Source organism: Ovis aries, chromosome 16, assembly GCF_016772045.2.
Source record: "Ovis aries strain OAR_USU_Benz2616 breed Rambouillet chromosome 16, ARS-UI_Ramb_v3.0, whole genome shotgun sequence".
Classification (NCBI taxonomy): domain Eukaryota; kingdom Metazoa; phylum Chordata; class Mammalia; order Artiodactyla; family Bovidae; genus Ovis; species Ovis aries.
Window position 1 is genome coordinate 61,545,744 of NC_056069.1, and position 26,972 is coordinate 61,572,715.

Sequence of the window (26,972 nt, forward strand, 5' to 3'; positions counted from 1 at the left end):
TTGATGATAAGGTAACAGAGCCGTGTCCACAGGTGTTAACATCGTCAGTCATCAGGCTCCAGAAGGTCTGGGAGCTGTGTGTTCACAGTCATCAAGTAGTTAACTTTTTCCATGGTTAACTGGTGAGGATTTTAGCATCTGTAAAATGTCTCAGGAAAAAGTGTGTCAGATACGCATATCTCGATCCTTCAGAGAGGAGCTAACATTTCTGTGACCACCATATGGCTGACTTACTCTTTAAGTTCTTATCAGTCCTGGTCCAATTGCTGTTTTTTTGTCACTCCATGTTCACATACTTTCCATCATGAATTCTTGAGCCAGGCTTTTGTGACTCGTTGGGGAGGGGCTGGGAGAACATAACTTTCTGTAAACAAGGGGCAGGCAGAGGGCACGGGGGCAGGGATCTGGCCACGGAATGGCCCATAGGGTCCTGCTTGGTTCACCTTTACAGAAAAAGCTTGCTGACTGTGGCTTAAACTAACACAGGTATCCATGCTCAATATTTTAAAGCAAATTATAGATATCCGTAAAAAGCATACCAAGATTTATGTTGTGGTTGTTTAGTCTCTAAGTTGGGTCTGACTCTTGTGATCCCATGGGCCGACTGTAACACTCCAGGCTCCTCTGTTGTGGGATTCTCCAGGCAAGAATACTGGAGTGGCTAGCCATTTCCTTCTCCAGGGGATTTTTCTGACCAAAGGATTGAACCTGCCTCTCCTGCCTTGGCAGGTGGACTCTACCACTGAGCCACCAGGGAAGCCCTTTATAGCTTACGATAACTGTGGCCTATGTTTAAATATCTCAGGCAGTACAGGTGTGACCTAAGCATGTTGCCTGCCATATCAGGAAGCAAAGGACCAGCCCACTGGAGCCTCCCCAGTACACCCCGAGGAAACTCAGGATGGGGAAACACAGGATGCTGGGCCCAGGTAGCTGAGGTGCCTGTCAAGAGGAATGAATACAGAGAAGTGCTAAATACTTTAACTTAAGATATCTGCTTTTCTTTAATTAACAGTAATCTTTTGATGTTCCAACTACCTCATCCTGATGGTCTGATCGCCTGGTCTTTGTTGCAAAAACTCCCCTATATCCGTGGGGCTTCTCAGGTGGCTCAGTGGTAAAGAATCTGCCTGCCAGTGCCGGATATGTGGATTTGATCCCTGAGTCCAGAAGATTCCCTGGATCCAGAAAATTCCCTGGAGGAGAGTTCGGCAACCCCACTCCAGTATACTTGCCTGAGAAAATCCATGGACAGATGAGCCTGGCAAGCTACAGTTCATGGCATCACCAAAGAGTTTAAAATAATGCAAACTACATGTATATATATTTTATCATAATGTTAATAATAACATGTATTAAATATGTAATATTACTTATATAATGAAAAAACAATGGGAACAGATTAAAGGAATATGGATTTTACTTTTCTGTATTTATTGCCTAAATAAGGCCATATTTATTGTAAATAAGCCTGCATCAGCTTTAAAATAATGACTGCATAATAATATAAAACGTCAAACTCATGCCAAGTAAAGAAAATGGGAGTTTGCATTGTCTTTTTCATGAATGAAGCAAATGTGAATTAGCAAAATTAAAATATTTCATGTGTTCTCAAGATATAGGAAAGCATTGTTATAAACAGGAAACATCTCTGAATTGCTTGTTATTTGTCCATCCCATTATAAAGAGGAAGGAGAGATGGCGGATGCTTTCTGTAATTCTTAATGATTCTCTAGAGAATAATTTGACTCTGGAGCTTCAGTGGAGTCAGAAGGCCTAAACCAACACAGAAATAAGTCACAGAGCTGTCAAAACAGAACATCTTTTCCCCTCATTGCTTGTCAGGAACAATAGCTTGAATAGAGTATGATAGGGTATTAATTTCCTCTAAAGCCAGCCGCTAGACTTTGTCCTGCACAATAATGGATGTGACAAGACGTGACAGAATCAACATTTTTAATAACATGGCATTTACGCCCACTTCCTCTTCTGTGTGATCTCTTCTTCCAGGCTGCCTCTACCACATCTGACCTTTTATGATTGTAACTCTCTATAGTCTCTGATTGAGGCTAGTGATTTTCTCTGGCAACTTCCTTTTTCCTCAGCCGCATCTAACACTTGTCAGTTTCTTCTAACTGTTCCACAATCCCAGTAGTCTTTGTTTAAGGCCAGACCTCTGTTGGTAACATCTTTCAAAATGACCTGCTGAATATAATGTTTTTGGATGAAAACTCTACAGTAAATGTTTAAGATGCCAAGAAAAGTAGTGAGATTCTTAGTCCTGTTGTGTATTTAGTTTCCACTGGACTTAAAATTTCCCAAACGTGAGCTAATTTTCCTATTTAGCAAGCACTGATTGAGTGTTTGCTGCTTGAAAAAGCAGTGTACAAGATACTGCTGAACAGAAAAGGGGGAAGGGAGAAATAATATCTTCCTGACCCAGGGATCAAACCCAGGTCTCCTGCAGTGCAGGCAGACGCTTTACCCTCTGAGCCACCAGGGAAGCCCAATATAAAATTAGTAAGCGTAATCCTAGTAAGACTGCAAAAGTGTAATCCTAGTAAGAAGACGTGGCAATACAAAGAAGAACTGTACAAAAAAGATCTTCCTCACTCAGATAATCACAATGGTATAATCATTCACCTAGAGCCAGACATCCTGGAATGTGAAGTCAAGTGGGCCTTAGGAAGCATCACTATGAACAATGCTAATGGAGGTGATGGAATTCCAGTTGAGCTGGAATCCTGAAAGATGACGCCGTGAACGTGCTGTACTCAATATGCCAGCAAATTTGGAAAACTCAGCAGTGGCCGCAGGACTAGAAAAGCTCAGTTTTCATTCCAATCCCAAAAAAAGGCTATGCCAAAGAATGCTCAAACTACTGCATAATTGTGCTCATCTCACATGCTAGTAAAATAATGCTCAAAATTCTCTTAGCCAGGCTTCAGTAGTATGTGAACCGTGAACTTCCAGATGTTCAAGCTGGTTTTAGAAAAGGCAGAGGAACCAGAGATCAAATTGCCAACATCCGCTGGATCATGGAAAAAGCAAGAGAGTTCCGGAAAGACATCTATTTCTGCTTTATTGACTATGCCAAAGCCTTTGACTGTGTGGGTCACAATAAACTGTGGAAAATCCTGAAAGAGATGGGAATACCAGACCACCTGACCTGCCTCTTGAGAAATCTGTATGCAGGCCAGGAAGCAACAGTTAGAACGAGACATGGAACAACAGACTGGTTCCAAATAGGAAAAGGAGTCCATCAAGGCTGTATATTGTCACTCTGCTTATGTAACTTAATATGCAGAGTACATCATGAGAAATGCTGGACTTGATGAAGCACAAGCTGGAATCAAGATTGCTGGGAAAAATAACCTCAATAACCTCAGATATGCAGATGACATCACCCTTATGGCAGAAAGTGAAGAGGAACTAAAAAGCCTCTTGATGAAAGTGAAAGTGGAGAGTGAAAAAGTTGGCTTAAAGCTCAACATTCAGAAAACTAAGATCATGACATCCAGCCCCATCACTTCATGGCAAATAGATGGAGAAACAATGGAAACAGTGTCAGACTTTATTTTTTTGGTCTCCAAAATCACTGCAGATGGTGATTGCAGCCATGAAATTAAAAGACGCTTACTCCTTGGAAGGAAAGTTATGACTAACCTAGACAGCATATTGAAAAGTAAAGGCAATACTTTGTCAACAAAGGTCCGTCTAGTCAAGGCTATGGTTTTTCCAGTAGTCATGTATGGATGTGAGAGTTGGACTATAAGGAAAGCTGAGTGCCGAAGAACTGATGCTTTTGAACTGTGGTGTTGGAGAAGACTCTTGAGAGTTCCTTGGACTGCAAGGGGATCCAACCAGTCCATCCTAAAGGAGATCAGTCCTGAGTGTTCATTGGAAGGACTTATGTTGAAGCTGAAACTCCAATACTTTGGCCACCTGATGTGAAGAGTTGACTCATTTGAAAAGACCTTAATGCTGGAAAAGATTGAAGGTGGGAGGAGAAAGGGATGACAGAGGATAAGATGGTTGGATGGCATCACCGACTCAATGGACATGAGTTTGAGTAAGCTCCAGGATTTAGTGATGGACAGGGAGGCCTGGTGTGCTGCAATTCAGGGGGTCACAAAGAGTCAGACATGATTGAGCAACTGAACTAAACTTAGCTGAACTGAATCCTAGTAAGTCTCATCTTCCCTTTTAGATATATAGTCAATCCTCCTTTTGGGGAAATTTTGTATTTGTGAAATTTGCGTACTTGATAACATTCATCTGTAACCTGCAAATCAAGATCAGTGTTTCTTTTGTGGTCAGCAACAAGACTTGCATCTTATGGTATGAAAACTTTAAATCACCTGACATGCACTTTCCAAGCTGAGGTCAAACAAGGTGACACACTATTTTTTTTTCCCCAGCTCTTATAGTATTAAAGAGTGTCCTTTTGTGCAGTCTAATTAGTGCCCTTTTTTCAACTTTTGTGCCTTTTTTGTTTTTATTTTGCTGTTTCAGATACCTCCCAGGCATAGTGCTTAAGTGCTATCTACTATTCCTAAGTGCAAGAAAGCTGTGATGTGCCTTATGGAGAAAATACATGTATTAGTTAAGCTTCAGGCCTGAGTTTATTATGGCATAAGTTCAAGGTTAATGAATCCACAGTATATATTGAATGTTGTTTAGTCACTAAGTCATGTCTAACTCTTATGATCCCATGCCTGCCAGGCATCTCTGTCCATGGGATTTCCCAGGCGAGAATACTGGAGTGGGTTGCCATTTCCTGCTCGAGGGGATCTTCTCAACCCAGGTATTGAACCCAGGTCTCCTGCATTGCGGGTGGATTGTTAACCGACTGAGCCACCAGGGAAGCTCAAGGTGATATATTGATACTTTGTTGTAAAACATTATGTCCCAGAGACTTGCAGGAATCTAAGGCTTTATCTCCTCTAGGAACAGTGCTCTGATTGTCACTAATTAAGTGTTCTCATTGATTTTCTAGAACATAAGAGAAGCTACTGTATTATTAATATTTTTAGATTAGTACCTACATTTAGGGAAAATTCTTAGAATAATTATTGATAGTAACAAAAGCTATTCATTCAACAAATATTTATTGAGCATTTGTATGTGTTAGACGAACTATAGTGATTGCAAGACAAATTCCTCCCCTCAATAGATTTCATGGGTTAAGAAACGTTTGGTTGATGTTAAAAGATTTGCTTTATAATGCTTTCTAATGTACTGTGTCAAGCACTTCATGTGTATCATATAATCCCTTCAACAGTACTGTGAAGCAGGTATTTTAACCCCATCTGAAAAAAAGGAAGCTGTAATTCAAATAAATAAAACTACCTTCCAAAACTGAGTTTCAAATGCAAGTTGACTTAATCTAAAATCTGTGTTCGTAATTCTTTGCTGTTATGTCCCCAGTTATTTTTAAATTAGTGGAAATAACATGCTGAGAATATAGTCATACAAAATCTACATGACTACTGAAAATTTATTTCATATGTCATTAATAAATGCTAAGAATAGCATTCTTTCAGCTTTAGTAATTTAGGTGACTATTTCATCATGTACTAATTTTGTTTTGGTAGATCTTTTTCATCTTGTTCTTCTGTGGAAATTGGAGTTACCTTTTTAAAATGTTCTTGGTTTCTGGACTGTGAGTTTAAGAGTGGCAATATATAAAGATGAATGACCCAGACATTTTTAGGATTAAACTTTGAAGAGGGTTGGAGATTTTTTTCTAAAGTTTTAGAGCCATAGGAAGAAGAGATTTTATCAAGCATCTCACAGTTAAACCTCTAAACACCTTTTATCAATGTCCACATCATTTTCCTAAATTTCACAGTGGCATTTACCATCTCAGCAGCATCATCTTTTCTCTCTCTTATGCCTCCAGACTCCACTTGAGCCATTCTGCATCCTCAGGACCCTTCTCAGTCTTTATGTCCTCTTTCCAACATTTGTTTGCTACTCAATAAAACAAAGTCTAGACGATGAGTTTTCAGCAAAGCTATGTCTGTGGCAGCGGTCTCATGTGCTTCTGGCTTGTTTCATTTTAATACTTTATCATTTTCCAATATTTTCTCAGGTCAAGTTTTATATTTTTAAGATGGCTTAGGAATCATATCCCTTAGTTTAAAAATACCTTTAAAAAATTTTTTTGCAGAAGAGTTTAAAGAACGAAATACAAGGGAGAAAATTAAAATATCCAGCAATTACACACTCAATGTTATTCAAGATTAAAATTAAAAAGTATATTTCAGCCATATTTCCAAATGATTAAATATTCATCTGCTAAAATACAAGGTTTTAATGATAGAATCATTATTCAAAAATATATTTATGATACTTTTGAGATATTAGGTAAACTTTTTAAACTAAAGTTTCAACTGTATATTTTAGAATTATTAGCTACAGAACCTTTAGGTTATAGAGAGCCACTTCAAAGAAAAGATTAATATTTTGTGTGGGAAAAGGTGCTGAGTACATTTTAACAATAAGTTGTATAATTGCCAACCAGAATATTTATTTTATTTATATTAAAATTTCCTTCAAAAACAGAAAAAAAAATGTATCTGAACTTTGTATCTTTAAGATCAAAGTCACTTTTCAAAGCATTGCTTCTGCTGAGTACTTGTGTTTTTGGGGAAACTATAATTTTCGAAACTCACCCTAAATACTACATTCTGTGATCTATTAACCAAACATATCATTTCTGTCAAGATATTTACTTCATTCACATTCTTTTGTCTTTATCTTGTGGAGACATCCTGTCTAATGGATTTAAAAAAAAAACCAAAAAACAATGTGAAACAAGGAGGCTGTTGACATTGTCAGAATCATAACTTTTTCTTTTTGCTCTTGCTTTTCCTGCTGCTGCTGCTGCTGCTAAGTCACTTCAGTCGTGTCCGATTCTGTGCAGCCCCATAGACGGCAGCCCACCAGGCTCCCCCGTCCCTGGGATTCTCCTAGGCAAGAACACTGGAGTGGGTTGCCATTTTCTTCTCCAATGAATGAAAGTGAAAGGTGAAAGTGAAGTTGCTCAGTCGTGTCCAACTCTTTGCGACCGCATGGACTGCGGCCTACCAGGCTCCTCTGTCCATGGGATTTTCCAGGCAAGAGTACTGGAGTGGGGTGCCATTGCCTTCTTTGTTGCTTTTCCTAGTGATCTTTAATCTATCTCTTTTCTTGAAACTTCTTCATGTATCTTGATTAACTTAAAGTGAGACCTCAGTTGACATATATATATAGGTCTTACCATTAATGAGGGAAGGACAAATCCCCAAATTTGCTTGATGTTTCCCATATTTTAGTTTCAGTTCTAACTATTCCTTTTTCTTTTTTTTAATATAAATTTATTCATTTTAATTGGAGGCTAATTACTTTACAATACTGTATTGGTTTTGCCATACATCAACATGAATCTGCCACAGGTATACACGTGTTCCGCATCCTAAATCCCTCTCCCACCTCCCTCCCCTTACCATCCCTTTGGGTCATCCCAGTGCACCAGCCCTGAGCATCCTGTATCATGCATTGAACCTCGACTGGCGTTCCATTTCACATATGATATTATACATGTTTCAATGTCATTCTCCCAAATCATCCCACCCTCGCCCTCTCCCACAGAGTCCAAAAGACTGTTCTATACATCTGTGTCTCTTTTGGTGTCTCGCATACAGGGTTATTGTTATCATCTTTCTAAATTCCACATATATGCGTTAGTATACTGTATTGGTGTTTTTCTTTCTGGGTTACTTCACTGTGTATATAGGCTCCAGTTTCATCCACCTCATTAGAACTGATTAAAATGTATTCTTTTTAATGGCTGAGTAATATTCCATTGTGTATATATATCACAGTTTTCTTATACATTTTTTAGCTAAAGGTTTACGTTTTCTTCTCAATGTATTTTCAGCTTAGTATGCTGTGATTCTTCTATGTGGAGTTACTAATTTCATATTAACCCATAGTGCATAGAGCAGTGTTTTGCAGCATAATTATAAACAATCACGATTATTACTTTGAAAAGAGAGTATTTTGTTGAGAGCCCCCACAACCTTAAGTGAATAAAGAGGGCTGTGGAATCCTTTGTGCTTTTCCCCTTTGTTTCACTTCTTGGTATTTTTGTAAAAATGAAGCAGCATTTGAGGACCATGTGGTCTTGAATAAATATGCTTTCTTATTCATCTGTAACTTTGTTTGGCAGTTTTTTTTTTGTTTTTTTTTTGTTTTTTTTTTTTATGTTCAGTTGTACATTTAAGCTGCTGGGTGGCTAAGTAGGATTGGTCAACAGTTACATGCTTTTGTGATGTGCCAGTGAGCTGATACTTTGGATTTATGCTCTTCCAGCCCACTTCTGGCGCTGATTTTGTTTCCCTGCCAAAGTGCAATTTGCTTTGACTTGTCACTTTTAAGTCATTTTACAATTGCAGCAATTTGAAAATTGCCAAACTTGGAATGATTATCCTTTAAGACATACGCAGGGTATTGTTTTTCAAAGAACAAGATATGTTTCTGTCTGATGTTTGACTGGTACTAAATATTCTTCACAATTTTGTGTAGGAGGGAAGAATGGCAGTTCACTCATATTGTGCATTTGCTGTCCGCTTGGAGGCCAGGAGTTGTACTAATGCTTTGACAAAGTAACTCCTATTATATGACAATATATTCTGTTGAAAAGAGTTGATAGGATCCTGTCATGCTGAAGGAAATACATTGCCTTATTTTTAACTTTCCAGGTAATTCAATGTAACTCGTTTCTTATTTTTAATGATCACAAGCTTCCATAACTACTCCTTGTCAAATGTCACATGATAAATTTTAGAAGTGGTATTGCTGAATTATAGACCTATTACACAATTTCTGCAATTCCATGATTATTATCTGTCTGAAAATGTAGCACATTATATGAGAAAAAGATTGGTATGTCTCAATACTTTCCAAAGTTGACATTTACAAACTGATTTTTTTACTCAAAATTTAGGAAGGAGAGTGGAGTGTGATGCTGGTTTTAGATTCTGCTAGTTATCTAGACAGTAGGAAAACTCTTTCATATATATTTTATAATTATAATAAAGTAAAATCTTAGTACAATATCATGTAATTTTAAGGCAGCACAGTTAATCCACAAGTATATATGGAAGGGGAGATCCACACCATCTCTTTCCTTCGTAGGACACATCATCCTTTTTAATACCCTACCATATTATTTGTCCTATAACTGAGCCTTTAAAATGGATATTGTCATCCTCATTTTACAGATTGGAAAACTGAGTCTGGAATTAAAATAAATGAGCCTGTCAAAGCTCTCATGGTAGTAAATGAAGAGGCTTTTCTGGGTCCACATACAGTGTTCATTTGTCTTTATTATAGCTGCTCCTGGGCTTCCCAGATAGAACAATGGTTTAAAAAAACCTGCCTGCCAATGCAGGAGACGCGGGAGACAGGACTTCCTTCCCTGAGTTGGGAAGATCCCCTTGAGGAGGAAAGGGCAACCTGCTTGCTCCAGTATGCTTGCCTGAAAAGTCCATGGACAGAGGAGCCTGGCAGGCCACAGTGCCTGGGGTCCCAAAGAGGCAGACACGACTGATCAACTGAGCATGCATCTGTAGCTGCTCTACACTGTATTAATGCACTGCAGATCATACTGTTACGCCAGCATTAGAACTGATAAAAGTACAGTATAATAAAGCAGCGCTATAGAGGATAGACACTACGAGGAGTAGTAGCTTTGGTGTAAATACTGTTGAATCAAGTCACCCTGGAGCCATTGTCAGTGCCCCTGGTTTTGCGGTCCCCACTGTGTCATTCATCAGAAGGGTGACTCCAGTTGTGATTAGTGGGTGCAGAATGAAATTACTTCCTGTTTATCTTCTACTCCCTCACTCTCAAGATTTGTTCCACTGTTTCAGATGGTTGTGAGCGTTTCTCTGCCCCATCCTGGCTCCCTCTGCTACAGCTGTTCTGTTCTGATATGGATATTCTCCTGGGTTCACTTACGCTGTAAGAAGCAATGCTACTCAGCGCACACAGCCAAGTCCTTCTCGGGGGGCCATGGGTTCCTGAGTCCTAGGCCTGAGTCTGCTTCTGCTGCTGCTGCTGCTAAGTCGCTTCAGTCGTGTCAGACTCTGTGTAACCCTATGGACGGTAGCCCCCCAGGTTCTTCTGTCCATGGGATTCTCTAGGCAAGAATACTGGAGTGGGTTGCTGTGCCCTCCAGTCACCCTCCAGTTATTTCAGGCCTCAGTTTCCTTCCTTGGAGAATGGACATACTTCCGTCTAAAAAGCACAGGGTTATTTTTGAGAAACACATGCAGGAATCTGCAAAATTATAAAACAGAATAATTTTAGCAAAGTCATGTAGTGTCTCTGAACCTCGTTGCTGAAATTGCTGAAAATTTGAACATGATGTTTGTGGGCGATATATGCTTATTTTCTATCACTCTTTTCAGAATCTTAAATCGTATATTCAACTCACCGTGGCATGGACACTTTTTGTTAGTTTTCTGAAAGTGCGTTGCTTATTTTTCGTTGGTTCCTTCACCATCATTTCCTTTGTTTCTTATTGGACCATTCCTGATGAGTCCCCAGAAGATGGCTAGGGATACTGTGATGAATAACAGAGCCTGGCTGAGTTGGAGAGTTGGGAGGGCTGCTGTAATAAATGCCACGGTGAAGGTACTGGGTGCTTTATCGGAGGAGGGACAGAGAGCTTCTGACCCCGCTTGGAAGACTGGGTAAAATTTCCCACAAAGATGAATCGAGTAAAACTAACTTCCTTAACAGGGCCCCCAGACCACAGCATAGTCTGCTTCACCATGACTTTTCTGAGTTTATTCTTACCGTCACCCAGGCCTGCCTGGCTTCAGCCTCATGGGTCCGCCTGCCAGCCACAAGCTCTCCAGGCCGATTCGCACTGCAGGGATTTTCCCTGCTCTTTTCTCTGCCTGAATCTTCTTCCCAGAGGTCCACAGGGCTCATCTCCTTGCCTCCCTCACATCTTGGATTAAATGCTTCTTAACCAATAAGGTTTTCGCTGCCTTCCCTACTTAAAAGGACACTTCTGCCAGGTGTCCTTTGTAGGAATTTGTAACCTCCAGCATACTGTATAAAATATTCATTAATTTTAAAAACTCTCTCTCTTCACTGTAATGGGGCTTCCCTGATGGCTCAGTGGGTAAAGAAACTGCCTGCAATGCAGGAGACATAGGAGATGCGGGTTCAATCCCTAAGTCAGGAAGCTCCCCAAGAGAGGAAATGGCAACCTACTCCAGTATTCTTGCCTGGAGCATCCCATGGACAGAGGAGCCTGGAGGGCTACAGTCCATGGGGTCTCAAAGAGTCAGACATGACTGAAGTAACTCAGCATGCATGCATGCACTGGAATACGTGTTCTATGTGGGCTGGGGTTTCCCCTGCCTGTTCTGTTAAGTGTAATGCATTCTGAGCTCTCAGAATAGGGCCCTGTAAGGATTACCAGTGCATGAGCCAAGCACTGTATGGAAACTTTCCATGCATTATCTCATTTGATCCTTACAAATAAGCTCTGTGAGGTCCAATTAGCTCCTCCCTGTTACAGCAGAAACTGCAGCTTCAAGAGCATATAGCCACTTTCTCAGGCCTCTGGTAACAGGTGGTCCAAGCAAAGTTTGAATCTCAGTAGATGCTGCTGGAGTCCACATGCTGACTTATTTATCTTGAATCTATGCAGGAAAGGGAATATCATGTTTTGGGGGCACTGGGAATCGTTTCTGGGGAAGGGGGTGTGATGGCTCTTGGGTGGAGAGTGTCAGAAATTGAGGCGGTGAGGCTGGCAGGAGGCCGTGATAAAGGCTCTCTGTTGGCTTTGCGATGCAGTTCATTTTTCATACACGACAGCTATGGAAGGATGCGAAGCAGGGGGTGACGTGATCAGACTTGGGTTTCAGGAAGATCACACCAGCTAAAGGATAAATAAATGGAAAGGAATCAGTGTTGTGTTTGGGAAGCCAGTTAGGAGGTTATCAGAGTAGCCCAGGCAAAAAAAAAAAAAAAAATTGACAAAGCTTAACCAAGTGAATGGCAGGGAAAATGGAGAGGGAGGGTGAATTCAAAAGACTTTAAAGGCAAAATGGACTGAATTGTAGTGAAAGTTGATATGGGGAGCATGTGAGAGAGAGTCTTGGGAGACACATTTCTAGGAAGGAAGGGTGAGGAAAGATTCTGTTTTCTTACCCTATTGACTGTTTTCTCCTTTCTCTATATTAAAAGTGTACTGTTGTTGTTGTTCACTCACTAAGTTGTATCTGACTCTCTGCGACTCCATGGACTGTAGTCTGCCACGATCCTCTGTCCATGGAATTTTCCAAGCAAGAATACTGAAGTGGGTTGCCATATCCTATTCAGGGTTATATAATGTTAAGTATTTTATATATGTGTATTTATTTATGAGTTCCACTAAGAAACCATGTTGTGTGATTTTTTTTAATGAGAATTTTGTCAAAAACCAATACAATATTGTAAAGTAATTAACCTCCAATTAAATAAATTTATTTTTTAAAAACAGTGTGTGTGGTTTTTTTTAATGTGCTAAAATTTAGGGATGTATCACCCACGCACATTCATTGGCAGGACCTGTTTCATGAGAAGGAGCCAGAGATACTGGTTCTGTGAATGCCTGTCGGGAAATCGCAAATGCTCCTGGGAGAGCCCTTTGAGTATGGCAAAAAATAAACAATATATGTAGTTTATTCACTAGTAATAGAAAAGAGGGCAGCAGAGGATGAGATGATTAGATAGCACCACTTACACAATGGACATGAATTTGAGGAAACTCCAGGAGAAGGGGAAGGACAAGGGAGCCTGGTGTGCTCCATGGAGTTGTGAAGACTCAGATATGACTTAGTGATTGAACAACAATAGAATTATCATTAAATTATTAGGCAATTTAATAACAATCTTTCCCTTCCATCCCCATCCACTAACATCTCACCCTCCAAAAGGTTGCTTCCCTAACTCTGCCTGGAAAAGAAAGTTCCCTGAATATGAGGATGGACTGCTGCTGATTATAACCAATGCAGTGGCCTGCCGTTAGCAGTTCTTTCATCATGTCTGGCAGAGTTATCCACAGTCTATTATTTCATCTTTTGTGCTGTAGAAGAATGTTTCAAAGTTCAATACTTCATGATTTTTTTTTAAATTTGTTGAGCTTGTTTATATAATAGATGTGAATGTTAATAGAACTTCTTTGTAGAGAATGAGAGGATTAAGGATAAGCCCCTCTGATCTTCATCGCCTCATCTCTAAACCAGGGAGAATAGCTCCCATGTAGGTGTGGTGTGTAGGAAATACATGAGATAATGTCTGTAGAGTTTCTTGGAACAGAGAGCAATAAAATTGCAAGTGTTCATCAAATGGAAACCGGGAGTAAGAGGATTAGTATTATCATTAAAATGATTATGGTTTTACTTATCCATGTAATTTTACCTAGAAAAACCTTCCGGTGTTTACCTATAAAACTGGCTGTCTAGAGTGTCTTTATTAAGAATAAAAGTTTAAGAAAATAGTTTTATTTGGTAAAGTAAGTTATAGTTAGAAGAAATTGCTTTAATTTTTATACTTAAAACCCAGTATCTATCTTGTGGCAAATTACTGGGTCATTTAGGTGTTCCCAGGTGCTGCAGTGGTTAAGAATCCACCTACCAATGCAGGAGACCTGGGTTCAATCCCTAGGTCAGGAAGATCCCCTGGAGCAGGAAATGGCAACCTACTCCACTGTTCTTGCCTGGGAAATCCTGCGGACAGAGGAGTCTGGCAGGCTGCAGTCCAACGGGTGCAAAGAGTTGGACATTACTGAGCATGCACGCATGCACAGTAGGTCATATGACCCTAATTTGTTTGTTTACATACAATTGAGCACAACCTGATAGTTAAATTACCAGAAAATTCAAATTTGCTATGAGAAAGTCATGAAAGATGAGATTGTGAACTGTTCGTGTGTTCATTGTGATGGCTGTCATTTTAATTTCTATTTTAAAGAAATGCAACCAGTTTTGGCAGAGCATGGCTTATACAGGTCACTTTGGCTCTTATGATTCCCTCAGTTTTTATGCTTATCAAGTTCACACATACACTTCATCCGCTGCCCTCCGTTTGAATGAGTGGCCCCAGGTCTAGTGAAGAAAAAGGTCTTAGTAATCAGCATGTTGTTGATATTCCTATTTAATATTTATCTGGATTTTGTCTAAAGGTAACAATCTGCTTATGGTGAACCTCATGGGATTGCTGATACTAAATTGTTTGGGGGCTTGCCTCATAGCTCAGTTGGTAAAGAATCCGCCTGCAGTGCACAAGACCTGGGTTTGATCCCTGGATCAGGAAAATCCCCTGGAGAAGGAAATGGCAACCCACTGCAGTATTCTTGCTTGGAGAATCTCATTGACAGAGTAGCCTGGTAGGCCATAGTCCGTAGTGTAGCAAAGAATCAGACAAAACTGGATGTTTACAAGAAGCCTAATGTCCTTTTCTTTCTTTGTAGCCTTTATGAAATTTTTGTTTCATTACTAAGGGTTCGCCTCCAATCTTCCATCATTCTGTGCAACTACCAACCTATAAAATTGAAAACTACCAACCTATAAAAGTTGTTAATATGGTAAATGTAACTGTAGTTTTGAGAGCCATCTTCACATTTAAATTAGAAAGGATCTTTCTGGGGCAGGGGAGGCGGATATTCCTATCTGTCTTAAGATTTAAAGTTCTATTGGCATCAAGCACAGATTCTGAGCTCAAGATTTCTCTCTGAAAGCAAAATTGCCCTGAAAAGCCTGTCATCTCTTGGGACATGCTTGTTAGTGTGTTGAACACAGGTCATTGTGAAAGAAATGGAAACGCAGAGGCGGCATTTCTTTGCTTCTTTTCCCAGATGTGCAGAGACTTTGTAAAAATGTGTCCTTCTCGTCCCTGAAATGCCCGCGACCGTAGCATTTTTACCATCACAACACTTTAGAACTGTTGAGAGCTCAGTTTGTTTTCTCCAAACCCTTCATGTTACCCATGAGGAAGTGGAGACGTGGGCGGGATGCAATGACTTGGAGCTTTGACCTGGAGGCAGCCACTCAGTCATCATGATGGAACTACACCGTCATCCTGCCTGGAGCTCTGTAGGCTGTTGCTCTGCGGGATTGCAGCAGAGACTTCTAGTTTACCCTGTGTGTTTTCAAGCTGTGTTTTTAAGGAGTGTGATTGGAAACTCATTGCAGCTGCTCAGGGTAATCTATCCCTTGGACCATTTAAGCCATGACATTTCCACTTCCCAGAGCATATTTCCCTTCATTTTAAAGTTTAAGAAGGGCCTTTCCTTCTTAAAGGTAAGTCTGGTGGTTAAGACTCCATGCTTCCCCTACAGGGGGCACAGGTTCCATGCCTGGTCAGGGAACTGAGATCCTGCATGCCACATGGTGTGGCCAAAAAATCCAACCAAACAAGCAAGTTTAAGAAGATATGCATTCCTTTTCTCTTTGAGCACTTTATAAAGTGCAGTCTTATAGAAAAGAGATGAGGAATACTGATTATTGGCAAAATACCATGTAAATACAAAGGCAGCCTACAATAATTAGGAGTCATTGACTTAGCTTGTCTACAAACCATTAAAAAAGATAAATACAGATTTTGGAAAGAATTGTCTTTATACTGGATTATGAATATTCTGGTGGTCAGGTTTTGGAAATAATTTTCTTTATACTGGATTATGAATATTCTGCTGATGATTTTACCATGGATTTTAAAATCCAGGCTTAAATATATGACTTAGGAGAAAGTACAGATTAGCTGCAAATGAAACTTGTTCATTTTCTGCCGCTATTTGACACAGAGTTTGTGCAGTGCTGAGAGTACTTCAAGTTGTTTTGGTGAAATTTTTGACACCTTGTTGGAGTTTACATTCTGACATGGAAGCTTAATATTCTGGTTAATGCACTGCATTTAAGAGAGTATTTAAAAGTCCGGAGTCTCCACTATGTGAATTTCTAAGTGATCTGCAGAGAAGGGTAAGTAAGATATTAGAAACTAGAAATGAGTGAGATAAACCATAAGGATGTGACTGGTAGCAGTGCAAACTGAACCTTAAGAAAAAGGTGAATTTATAAAACAATGCACAGTTGACTGACAAATAAATAGTGTGGAAAATGTGGTTTAAATTACGTTGTGAGGACACATATTCTAAGCCAAGAAAATTAATAATTATCTGTATTCAATTATTACATTTTCCACATTTCATTTGTGCATTCTAATTCCCTCTCCCCTTCTTTGCCTTGTCATTCACATGTGTTTATTTCAGTGATATGTGTTTTGTTGTTTTCCTTAAACCCATTCTGAACAGCAGAATACATTGTGCCAGTGTATTCAGCTTCTTGGTCTGTGTGTTGCCTTTCTATCCAAAGTTAAGGTCCCTTAGATTACCTGCAGCTGAATCTTTGAACACCTGCAAGGTACTAGGAACCAGGCCCAGGTCACTTCTCCTCACTTTCACCTTCTGTTCATTGTGAAACATGTCTGGATTCACATTGCACCGAGTTTGTTGACCTTTATAATTGTAGCAAAAGAACTAAGGAAGAAATTAAAGGAGGACTCTCTTTTATTTTCCTCCACATTTATTCAGTGTCCTCATATATATTCAATGGAATCCTTTGATTTTGAATGCCTTCACTATCTACACGTGCTCACATTTAATGAGTGTACCCAGATGTTGGGGGTAAAATGTGCAAATAATGCTGAGTAAATTGTGTTCGGATCAACTATAGAATATTGTGTGTTAGGGCGTGCGGGCAGTCCTCGGCACCTGGCCCTGTCTCTGTCATCCTATTTCCATCTGTTGCTTGCTAGTAAATATTGTCACCAGCCCAGCAGAAGTGTCCTGGGCTTCACATAGAGAGAATAACTTTCACAGAAAGATCTACTTGTCTCATAAGAGAATGTGAGGTTGCCGTACATTAAGTCAACATGCTGCCGCTGCGTGTCTTCCCCCTGAAAATCAGAGAGAATTCAGATGCTACCTGACTTTGCACTGTGATTCAATGTCTGGAAGCTACAGAGAGGCCACTGTGCTGTTCCCAGGTGCCCGGGGGGAGAGTAAGCTGTGCGTTTACCTGCACAGAAGGACGGCAAGCTGTTGCAGTCATTTCTATGGAGACAGCTTGTCTGTTTCCTGCTATATGGTGATAATTACTTCAAAAGGTGGCCAGGGGAAGGCAGCTGAGAAAAAGTAACCCTTTCCTGACAGGTCAGGAGAGTCTCCTATCAGGTAATTAGTAAACTTGCAGGTAGCTGGCAAAATCTTCCTTTCTAGGGGTGTAAGCCAGTTTTTTTTTTTTTTTTAAAGGATGCAGAAACTCTTGTAACATGTATTCTAGAATGGTCATTGGTGACAAATGACTCTGTAATTAAGATAACTGTGTAGTAATAAAAAGCGTTGGCTTGTTCAAAGAAGTGAGTCTTTATACTTTCTGTTGCATTTCTTCTCCCTTCATGAACTTACCTTGATGAAAATGGAAAGAGAATGGTTTGTTTAGTCAAGAGGCAAGATCACTGAGAGAGTCCTTTAACAAGAACACAGTGGAGGTGCTGTGGAATAGCTATCAGGCACAAGGTCGGGTTTGCTAAAGAAATCACACCAACACTATATGATATCACTGGTATGTGAAATCTAAAAAAGCCCCCTGCATAGAAACAGAGCCTACAGTGGGGATTACCAGGAGCTAGGATGGCGAATAATGGGAGATATTGGTCATCCAACTTCCAACTGTACATCCAACTTACAACAGATGAGTATATCCTGGGGAATCTGAATATACAATGCTTTGGCCACCTGATGTGAAAGAAGAGCTGACTCATTGGAAAAGACCCTGATGCTGGGAAGTATTGAGGGCAGAAGGAGAAGGGAGTGACAGAGGATGGGATGGTTGGATAGCATCACCAACTCAATGGATATGAGTCTGAGCAAACTTCAGATGATAGTGAAGGACAGGGAAGCTTGGCATGCTGCAGTCCATGGGGTCTCAAAGAGTCGGACATGACTTGTACACAATAATGTACAAGCATCGTGATTGTTGTTAATAACATTGTACTAGAAAGATGTTAAGAGAGGAGATCTTAACTGTTCTCACCACAAAAAAAGAAATGGTACACCATAGAAAAAGAGTTGCCTCTGAATAAACCCACAGTACACTGAAAATATGCTAAGTTGAAAATGCATTTAATACACCTAATGTATTGAACATCATAGCCTATTCTACGTGTGTATATGCTAAAACCCTTCAGTTGTGTCCACCTCTTTGTGACTCTGTGGACTATAGCCCACCAGGCTCCTCTGTCAGTGGCATTCACAGGCCAGAATACTGAAGTTGGTTGCCATTCCCTTCTCCAGGGAATCTTTCTAACCAAGGAATCGAACTCACGTCTCTTACATCTCCTGCTTTGGCAGATGGGTTCTTTACCACTAGCATCGCCTGGGAAGCCCATATTCTGCTTAAGTGTGCTCAGAATTCTTTTGTTAGCTTACAGTGGGGCAACATCATCTAACACAAAGCCTGTTTTATGATAAAGTATTGAATGTGTCATGTAATTGGTTGAACACTGTACTGAAAGTGAAAACCAGAATGGCAGTATGGCTTCCTAATGGTGGTTGGTGTGTTGCTTGTTGACCCTGGTGATTGTGCGGCTGGCTGGGAGCTGAGGCTCACTCAGGCTAGCTTCAGTTCGGTTCAGTCACTCAGTCGTCTCTGACTGTTTGCGACTCCATGGACTGCAGCACGCCAGGCCTCCCTGTCCATCACCAACTCCCGGAGTTTACTCCAACTCATGTCCATTGAGTTGGTGATGCCATCCAACCATCGCATCCTTTGTCGTCCCTTCTCCTCCCACCTTCAATCTTTCCCAGCGTCAGGGTCTTTTCCAGTGAGTCAGTTCTTCGTACATCAGGTGGCCAAAGCATTGGAGTTTCAAGCTTCAGCATGAGTCCTTCCAATGAATATTCAGGACTGATTTCCTTTAGGATGGACTGGTTGGATCTCTTTGCTGTCCAAGGGACTCTCAAGAGTCCAGCTGAAACCTCAAGATAATGTGTCATTCCCTATAGCAGGGCACAGAGAGACAGGTTGGAGCCCAAGTCTTGCCTCTCCACTCTTCTTTTAGACCTGCTGTCCGCTGCTTGTGGACTCAATATTCAGGCAGGTGGGAAGCAGGCCGCAGCACATGTCAATGTGACAATTTCCAGACAGAGAAGCTAGCTCTTCAAAGGTCTCTTTCTCAATAGCAAGACCGCGTATCACAGAAGCCTCGCCCACCCCTCACACATCTGCCCTCCAGTTTCAAAGTGGTACCACAATGAATCAGGCACTGTCAACGTGACCAGGATGACCATCATTTGCTTGGTAGACCCTTCCCGATCTCCTGCCTTCACCTTTCTAATTGCCCCCTCAACACGCACTGACCTAGAGGAAAAGTAGACTCCTGACTGAATCCTTGTCCTGGGGAGGAATTGTTATCTGGTAAGCATGCCATCACTGTCTGCTCTGGGCATGGTGATGCTTAGGAAGGGCATGGAGGATGAGAAACAGGTTAGGCAAATATGGAGAGAAAAGTTAGTTAAGAATAAAGCAAAGACACCACTTCATCAAATAGATGAGAGTTTCAAAAGCTGTTTAGCAGTACCAAGTGCCAGAGATATGGTGCAAAGTAAGGTGATAAGAAGTTTATTGGTTGAATGGGAAGGGGCACTTCAGTGACTGGGTAGGGGCAATGTGCTATGCTGTGTTCAGTCACTTCGGTTGTGTCTCTTTGTGATCCTGTGGACTGTAGCCCTCGAGGCTGCTCTGTCCATCAGATTCTCCAGGCAAAAATACTGGAGTAAATTACTGCGCCCTCCTCCAGGAGATCTTCCTGACCCAGGGAACAAACCCATATCTTCTGTGTCTCCTGCACTGTAGGCAGATTCTTTACCCACTGACCAAAAATCAGGTTAAACAGGGGCAAGATCTTGAAAATAATGAAGAGTCACTCTTGATTCAAAATATTTGACAACAAAGGCAAGATTGAAACATGACACCAGCTCAGGAGGACATATTTTGTGGAGCTGGTTTACGTCTATTTGTTGGCATGTTTAAAGAGACAGTTTGTAAGAGTCTTGAGCATATGTAGGTACAGAAAGTAAGGAAGCTGACAAGACTAGTAAAAGAAAGGGACCATTGAATTATTCCATTTGAAAGAAGCCAGTGAAGCAGTTATTTCAAAGTCCAGCCCCAAAGCTTTGGGCTTTGGATTGTAGTTAATAGTACTAGCACGTGAGAGAGTGAGACCTAGCCTGGATCAACATTCCTTGACCTTGTTGCAGACTGAGTTTTAGACTTTGGTTTTAGACTTCAATTAATTATAGTACTTTAGTTGGGATAGAAATAGATATCAGCATCATTTTTAATTCCCATTTTTCTGGCTTTATAGGGCTTCACACAAGGCCTGACACATATCAGATGCTCAGGAAATAGTATCTGAATTGACTGAGAAGGGAGCAACAGAGAATGAGATGGTTGGATAGCATCACTGACTCAATGGATATGAGTTTGAGCAAACTCCAGGAGATAGTGAAGGACAGGGAAACCCAGAATGGGGCAGTCCATGGAGTTGCAAAGAGTCAGACATGGCTTAGTGACTGAACAACAAAATTGATTGGAAAAATAATGTGTATTTTAGAGTCATTCCGTGTGGTTCTATTGGAATGGTTGATTCCAATTGTCAAGGCTAGGGATATAACTCACGCCTGGCCAGTCTAGGACTTCATTGCCCTGATGGCAGTGGCTGGTTTCTGGTTGGACCTCACCCCATGAAGGGCCAATCAGAGTCCTTCCATGGAATGTGAATATAAGGATGCTGAGACACTACTGGGTTGGCCAAAAAGTTCATTCAGGTTTTTCCATATGCTCTTACAAAAAAACCTGCATTAACTTTTTGGCCAACCCAATACATGTTTGTGTCTCCCCAAAATTCATATGTTGAAACCTAATCCTCTTAAGATAGTATCTGGAGACAGGGCTTTTGGAAGGTAGTTAGGCCATGAGGGTGGACGTTTCGTGAACTGAGTTAGTGTCCTTATAACAAAGACCCAGGAGATCTTCCTTGTCTGTTCTGCCGTGTGAGGACACAGTGAGAAGACTGACTCTACAAACCAGGAAACAGGTCTCAGCAGGGATTGTATCTGCTGAACCTTGATCTTAGAATTTGCAACCTCCAGAACTGTGAGAAATAAATTTCTGTTATTTATAAGCCACCCAGACTTTGGTGTTTTGTTGTAGCATCCTGAACAGATGAAGTTACCTGTTCCTGCTATATCATCTCAAAGTTCTAGAATATTGTAACCTCAGAAACATTGGTCTCCACCTTGACACCATGTGGAATATGTGTGTTTGTCAATGGGACCAAGCACAGACCAGTAAAGACAAGAAATGATAGTGAGTATTTGGGGGAAAGAAAGATCAAAAAGACATATCTTCTTGGTTCCTGGAACCAGCTGTGCCTGAAACTCAGATGCCCAGACTTCTCATTTATAGGAGTCAGCACATTTTAGTGTTTTGTTTTTTTTTTTTAAGTTAGGCTATAACTTCCCACAGTCTTATTATCACAATACATTATAATAATGTTTACTACTTTTTACTAAAGAAGAACAACCTTAATTCTTTCCATGATCTGCCTGGCTAACATTATTTTAACCAGGTTAATCTATGGAGTGGATCAAAGTATCATAATCTCATGTTAAACGTAATCCACTGCTCCTGTCCATATCCAGTATTGTTAGAGGGCTTTGCCTTAATAATAGTTAATACTAACTGAAGTTGATGCCTATTATAACATTACAGTCCTTTTTAGTTCACTTGAAAGCATTTCATAGAATCTGCCTTGTATATTGTGGCCTCCTGAGCTGTCCAGAGAAAGGAGTACTGGGTTTCCTTTTAACTCTTGACTCAGTAGAGGTCCATGTTGTTTCTGTTCTTCGGTCGCTAAGTTGTGTCCAACTCTTTGCAATCCCATAGACTGCAGCACACCAGGCTTCCCTGTTCTTCACTATCTTCCAGAGTTTGCTCAAACTCATGTCCATTGAGTTGGTGATGCCATCAAATCATCTCATCCTCTGTCACCCACTTCTCCTCATGCCCTCAATCTTTTCCAGCATCGGGATCTTTTCTAGTGAATTGGCTCTTTGTATCAGGTGGCCAAAATTTTGGAGCTTCAGCTTCTACATCAGTCCTTCCAATGAATATTCAGGATTGATTTCCTTTAGCATTTACTAGTTTGATCTCCTTACAGTCCAAGGGACTCTCAAGAGTCTTCTCCAACACCACAGTCCAAAAACATCAACTTTTTGGCTCTCAGCCTTCTTTATGGTCCAGCTCTCACATCCATCCATAACTAGAGGAAAACCCATAGCATTGCCTAGACAGACTTTGTTGGCAAAGTGATGTCTCTGCTTTTTAAGATACTGTCTAGGTCTCTCATAGCTTTTATTCCATGGAGGAAACATCTTTTACTTTCATGGCTGCAGTCACTGTCCGCAGTGATTTTAGAGCTCAAGAAAATAAAATCCACCACTGTTTCCATTGTTTACCCATCTGTTTGCCAGGAAGTAATGGGACTGAAAGCCATGATCTTAGTTTTCCAAATGTTGAGTTTTAAGCCAGATTTTCCACTCTCCTCTCTCACCTTCTCCAGGAGGCTCTTTAGTTCCTCCTCACTTTCTGCGTTAGTGTGGTATCAACTGCATATAGCTCCAGCCAATTCTATTCAGGTAAAATACAGTCTTGAACTTCTGATGTCACCACACAGAAAATCTTGGCTCCCTTTGATGAATATTTTGTTAAGCTGCAGCTATTTGAACCGTAAATGAAAGCACATTTCTATCAGAGTAAGAGGTAACTCCAAGCAGACATGCAGAGGTTTGATGTGATATGGAAATAGCTATCTGGATTATTTTTCTGACAGAGAAGGGAATTCCGACATTACGTATTTGCTTCATTGTCAATGCCAACTAATTTTTATCTTCTTATTATCGAAGTTTTGATCTATTTCCTGCTCATCAGTGATTTATGATGGAGTGGACATTTTTTCTGCTCTGATGGAATCATTCTCTCTCTTTTTCATTCACTATACATTTATGGAATGTATAGTGTATATGGGCTATATGTATACATTATTGGATCAGAATAATATTTTGATAGGGTAGAAAATAAGGGAAAAAACATCCCAACATAAATGTGACTCCTGAAGTGTTCTGCCTGAAATGTCTTGAATCAGATTAACCAGACCTTTGCTGCAAATCTGAACTCCTTGTTAGAAATGTCTTGGACAAGCACCAATAAAATCTAAATAAGTATTTGGTGAGGAAATGACATGTACCTATGATCATAGTAGAATTTATTGGAAAAATACAGCTGCTTGAATGCATAGGTTTGAATATGTCAGCATATACATTTTTTTAAATTGCTCACATTTGTTAAATACATTGTTATACATCAGAGTTTTAAATATTTCCACTAGAAGCCCTTTCTGCCTGTCAATATTTTTTCATGTTAACCTCTGTTTCTAAGGAATGGCCATCACTATAATAATCTCTCTGGTGTCACTTTACTGGAAAACCACTTAGAACCATAAAGATCAGCAGACAGTCAATTAAGTAGAAAATGAAGATTGGTTTATGATGGAAGCAACCAATTGAGAACTATCATTTTAGAGAGCATGAGATAATTTTGAAAAAATTGAATATTTGGTAAACTTTATATCATTTACTGGTAATATATTAATTTACATAAAAGGGAAACAGATTCAGAATTAATTGGAATAGTACATTTCATAGGAAATGTCATGGGATTGAGAATTTGCAGTTAAATTTGTGGTATCTAAAAAATGATACAATGAGCTTATTTATAAAATAGAAATTGACTCACAGATACAGACTAATGGTTACTAAAGGGAAAAGGGAGTTGAGGGATGTTCTAGAAATTTGGGAGTAACATACAAACACTACTGTATATAAAATAAACAACGTGTATAGCATAGGGAACTATATTCAACACTTTATAATAATCGATATGGGAAAGGAATCTGAAAAATAATATACATATGTATGTATAACTGAATCGCTTTGCTGTACTCCTGAAACTAACACAATATTGTAAGTTAACTATAGATGAATAAAAATAAATTCATTAAAAAAAGTATTTGAAATCAAGAAGAATAGCAAAAAACCGTAGTAAACAAAAAATACAGTTTGTGCTCTGTTATGTCTGACTCTTTGCAACCCCAAGGACTGTAGCCCACCAGGCTCCTCTGCCCATCGGATTCTTCAGGGAAGAGTATTCCAATAGGTTTTCATGCCCTCCTCCAGAAGATCTTCCAGACCCAGGGACTGAACCTGTGTCTGGCAGGTGGATTCTTTACCACTAGTGCCACCTGGGAGCCTCCAAAATACGGCATAGATTTGGGATTAGAAGAGTTTTGTTGTGTTTTTCAAGTATGAAAGAGGCTTGAAAGAGATACATCTAGTTTTCTTTAACTTTTATGTGCATCCAAAGACCATTTAGACTACGTTTACTGTTCTAACTGCTACCCTAAAACTTTGGAGATTTACATCGCTCATAAATATACCTTCATTTCCAATTTCTGAGCTTCTCCCTACTGTATTTAATCACTGATTTTCTCTGCACTCCTCTCCCTGACTCTTCACCCCATAAATCGGGCTCTCAATGCCCAGGATCGACAATGCTAAAGATGTGTGAAACATCTATTTCACTTCCATATTTTATGACCCTCCAAGAACTTCCCACCTCTTAATAATTGTGACTTGTTTCAGAAAGACCCAGCAATCATGGCAATGTTCAGCTATAATGTAGACTTTCTTACCACATCTAAGGCCTGTCTCACTAGGTAGCAGACTACTTTAGAAAGCTGTCTTTTTACCTGAAAGGTGATAGAGAAAAGGGGGTCATTTATGTAAGTCCTTGAAGACTGTCATGCGTGGGTGCCATTCTTTTTTTTTTTTTTTTTAAAGCCATGTTTAGTGAATTTACAAGTGTTTCATTCTCAGGGGAAATTTTTCATTGATGCTACATTAAAAATCTCTTAGGATCACCTATGATTTGAAAGACAGCGGAGAATATAAAAGGGAAAAGAATAAACAAATAAAAAGAGATAAAAGTTGGAGAGGGCTAGGGTTACACAGAGGAGGTGAGAGAAGACAGGGTGTTGGGGCAGGGGTCAGGACTGGCCTGCTGCAGTTTCTGCAGGGTTTCTCTCTTGGGTTTCCCTTCCTCCCATCCCTCTGCAGTTGCCAAACAGAGCCCACCCCACCCCCTCTTGGATTCAAAATGTCTTTACTCACTTGGAAGAACACAGGTTCCATTTAGATAAGTCTCTGCTGGCCATTCCGGTGGATGTTTCAAAAATAAGATTACAAAATTAAAACAAGGGGAGTAGATGCTATGGACGACAAGCTTTAATTCTGCTGCACTGATTGGTTTATTTCCCATTTCAAGTACGTGTATGGTGTACCAGGTGCTTTTTTGTTTTTGTATATGCTATCCTTTCTTTAGTTGAATGCCTTTCAGAGTAGTTCCATGTGCAGTTTGACTTTGGAGTATTTAAATGAACTCAAAAATTCTGTGTTCCTTAGTAGGCTATAAAGCTCTTAATGAAACTCGGCTTGTGTTGTACCTAACAGGCTCATTGGGTGTGCATGTACTCAGTCATGTCCAGCTCTTTGCAACCCCCTGGACTCTAGCCTGCCAGGCTGCTCTGTCCATGGGATTTCCCAGGCAAGAATACTGGAGTGGGTTTGCCATTTCCTTCTCCAGAGGAACTTCCCAACCCAGGGACCAAACCTGCATCTCTCGAGCCTCCTCCATTGGCTGGCAGATTCTTTACCACTGCACCACCTGGGACAGGCTCATTAAAACTCTCTTTTTGAAAGTCAGTGGATTGTTTCATGAAGCAAAAAAGTTCTAGATATTATTGTATTTCAAAGTCTGCTGATATGTCTTATATTTAGCATTCAAAAGACATTCAGAGAGTCAGTACCTAGACTAACCAAATTCTGTACTTGTTTGGGATCCAAAGTCATCACATTTACTTGCTTGTGTTTGTGGATAACTTTTTCTGGTAATTAGGTACTTGAGCTTCCCTGGTGGCTCAGACAGCAAACAGCCTGCCATCTACGTGGGAGACCCGGGTTCAATCCCTGGGTGAGAAAGATCCCTTGGAGAAGGAAATGACAATGCATTCCGGTATTCTTGCCTGGAAAATCCCATGGACAGAAGAGCCTGGCAGTCTACAGTCCATGGAGTCACAGGGAGTCATACATGACTGAGTGACTTCACTATTTCCACAGATCTGTTTTCCAAACCTCTATAAATATAGATGGCTTCATGTTTGTTTTTTTTTTAAGCAGATGAGTGTGACAAAGTCTGGTCAATATAGTTTAAATTGAATTGACTTTCCTAAGATCTTGAGCTTATCCAGTCATAATTATGGTCTGGGAAAGAAAGTGAAGTCGCTTGGTCATGTCCAACCATTTGAGACCCCATGGACTATAGCCTACCAGGCTTTTTCATCTATGGGATTTTCCAGGCAAGAGTACTCGAGTAGGTTGCCATTTCCTTCTCCAGATGGTCTAGGGGAGATGCCCAAATCAAAAACCTTGCCCGGAGCTGACACCTGAGACTCTATCCTCTTCCTTTCTGTGGTTGTGATGTAGGACTCACTGATCAATGATAAAGCCTGTAGCTAGCATCTTAAACAGAGATATATGGATATATTCAGTTTTGTATCCCATTCTGTCTATTTGAAATTATAAAGTCCTTCCTAAAGTGTCACTTCAATTTTTGTGTAAAAATCAGTTATTCCTGATACTGAATCAGGAAAACTACATCAGCATGCTAATATCAACTTGA

The 26,972-nt window shown here is 40.2% G+C and overlaps 1 protein-coding gene across 2 annotated transcripts in view; it reads left to right on the forward strand.

Annotated features, from left to right (window-relative positions):
• CTNND2 (catenin delta 2) overlaps positions 1-26,972 on the forward strand; it is a 1,117,159-nt gene that overhangs the window by 235,223 nt on the left and 854,964 nt on the right. The window lies entirely within an intron of this gene.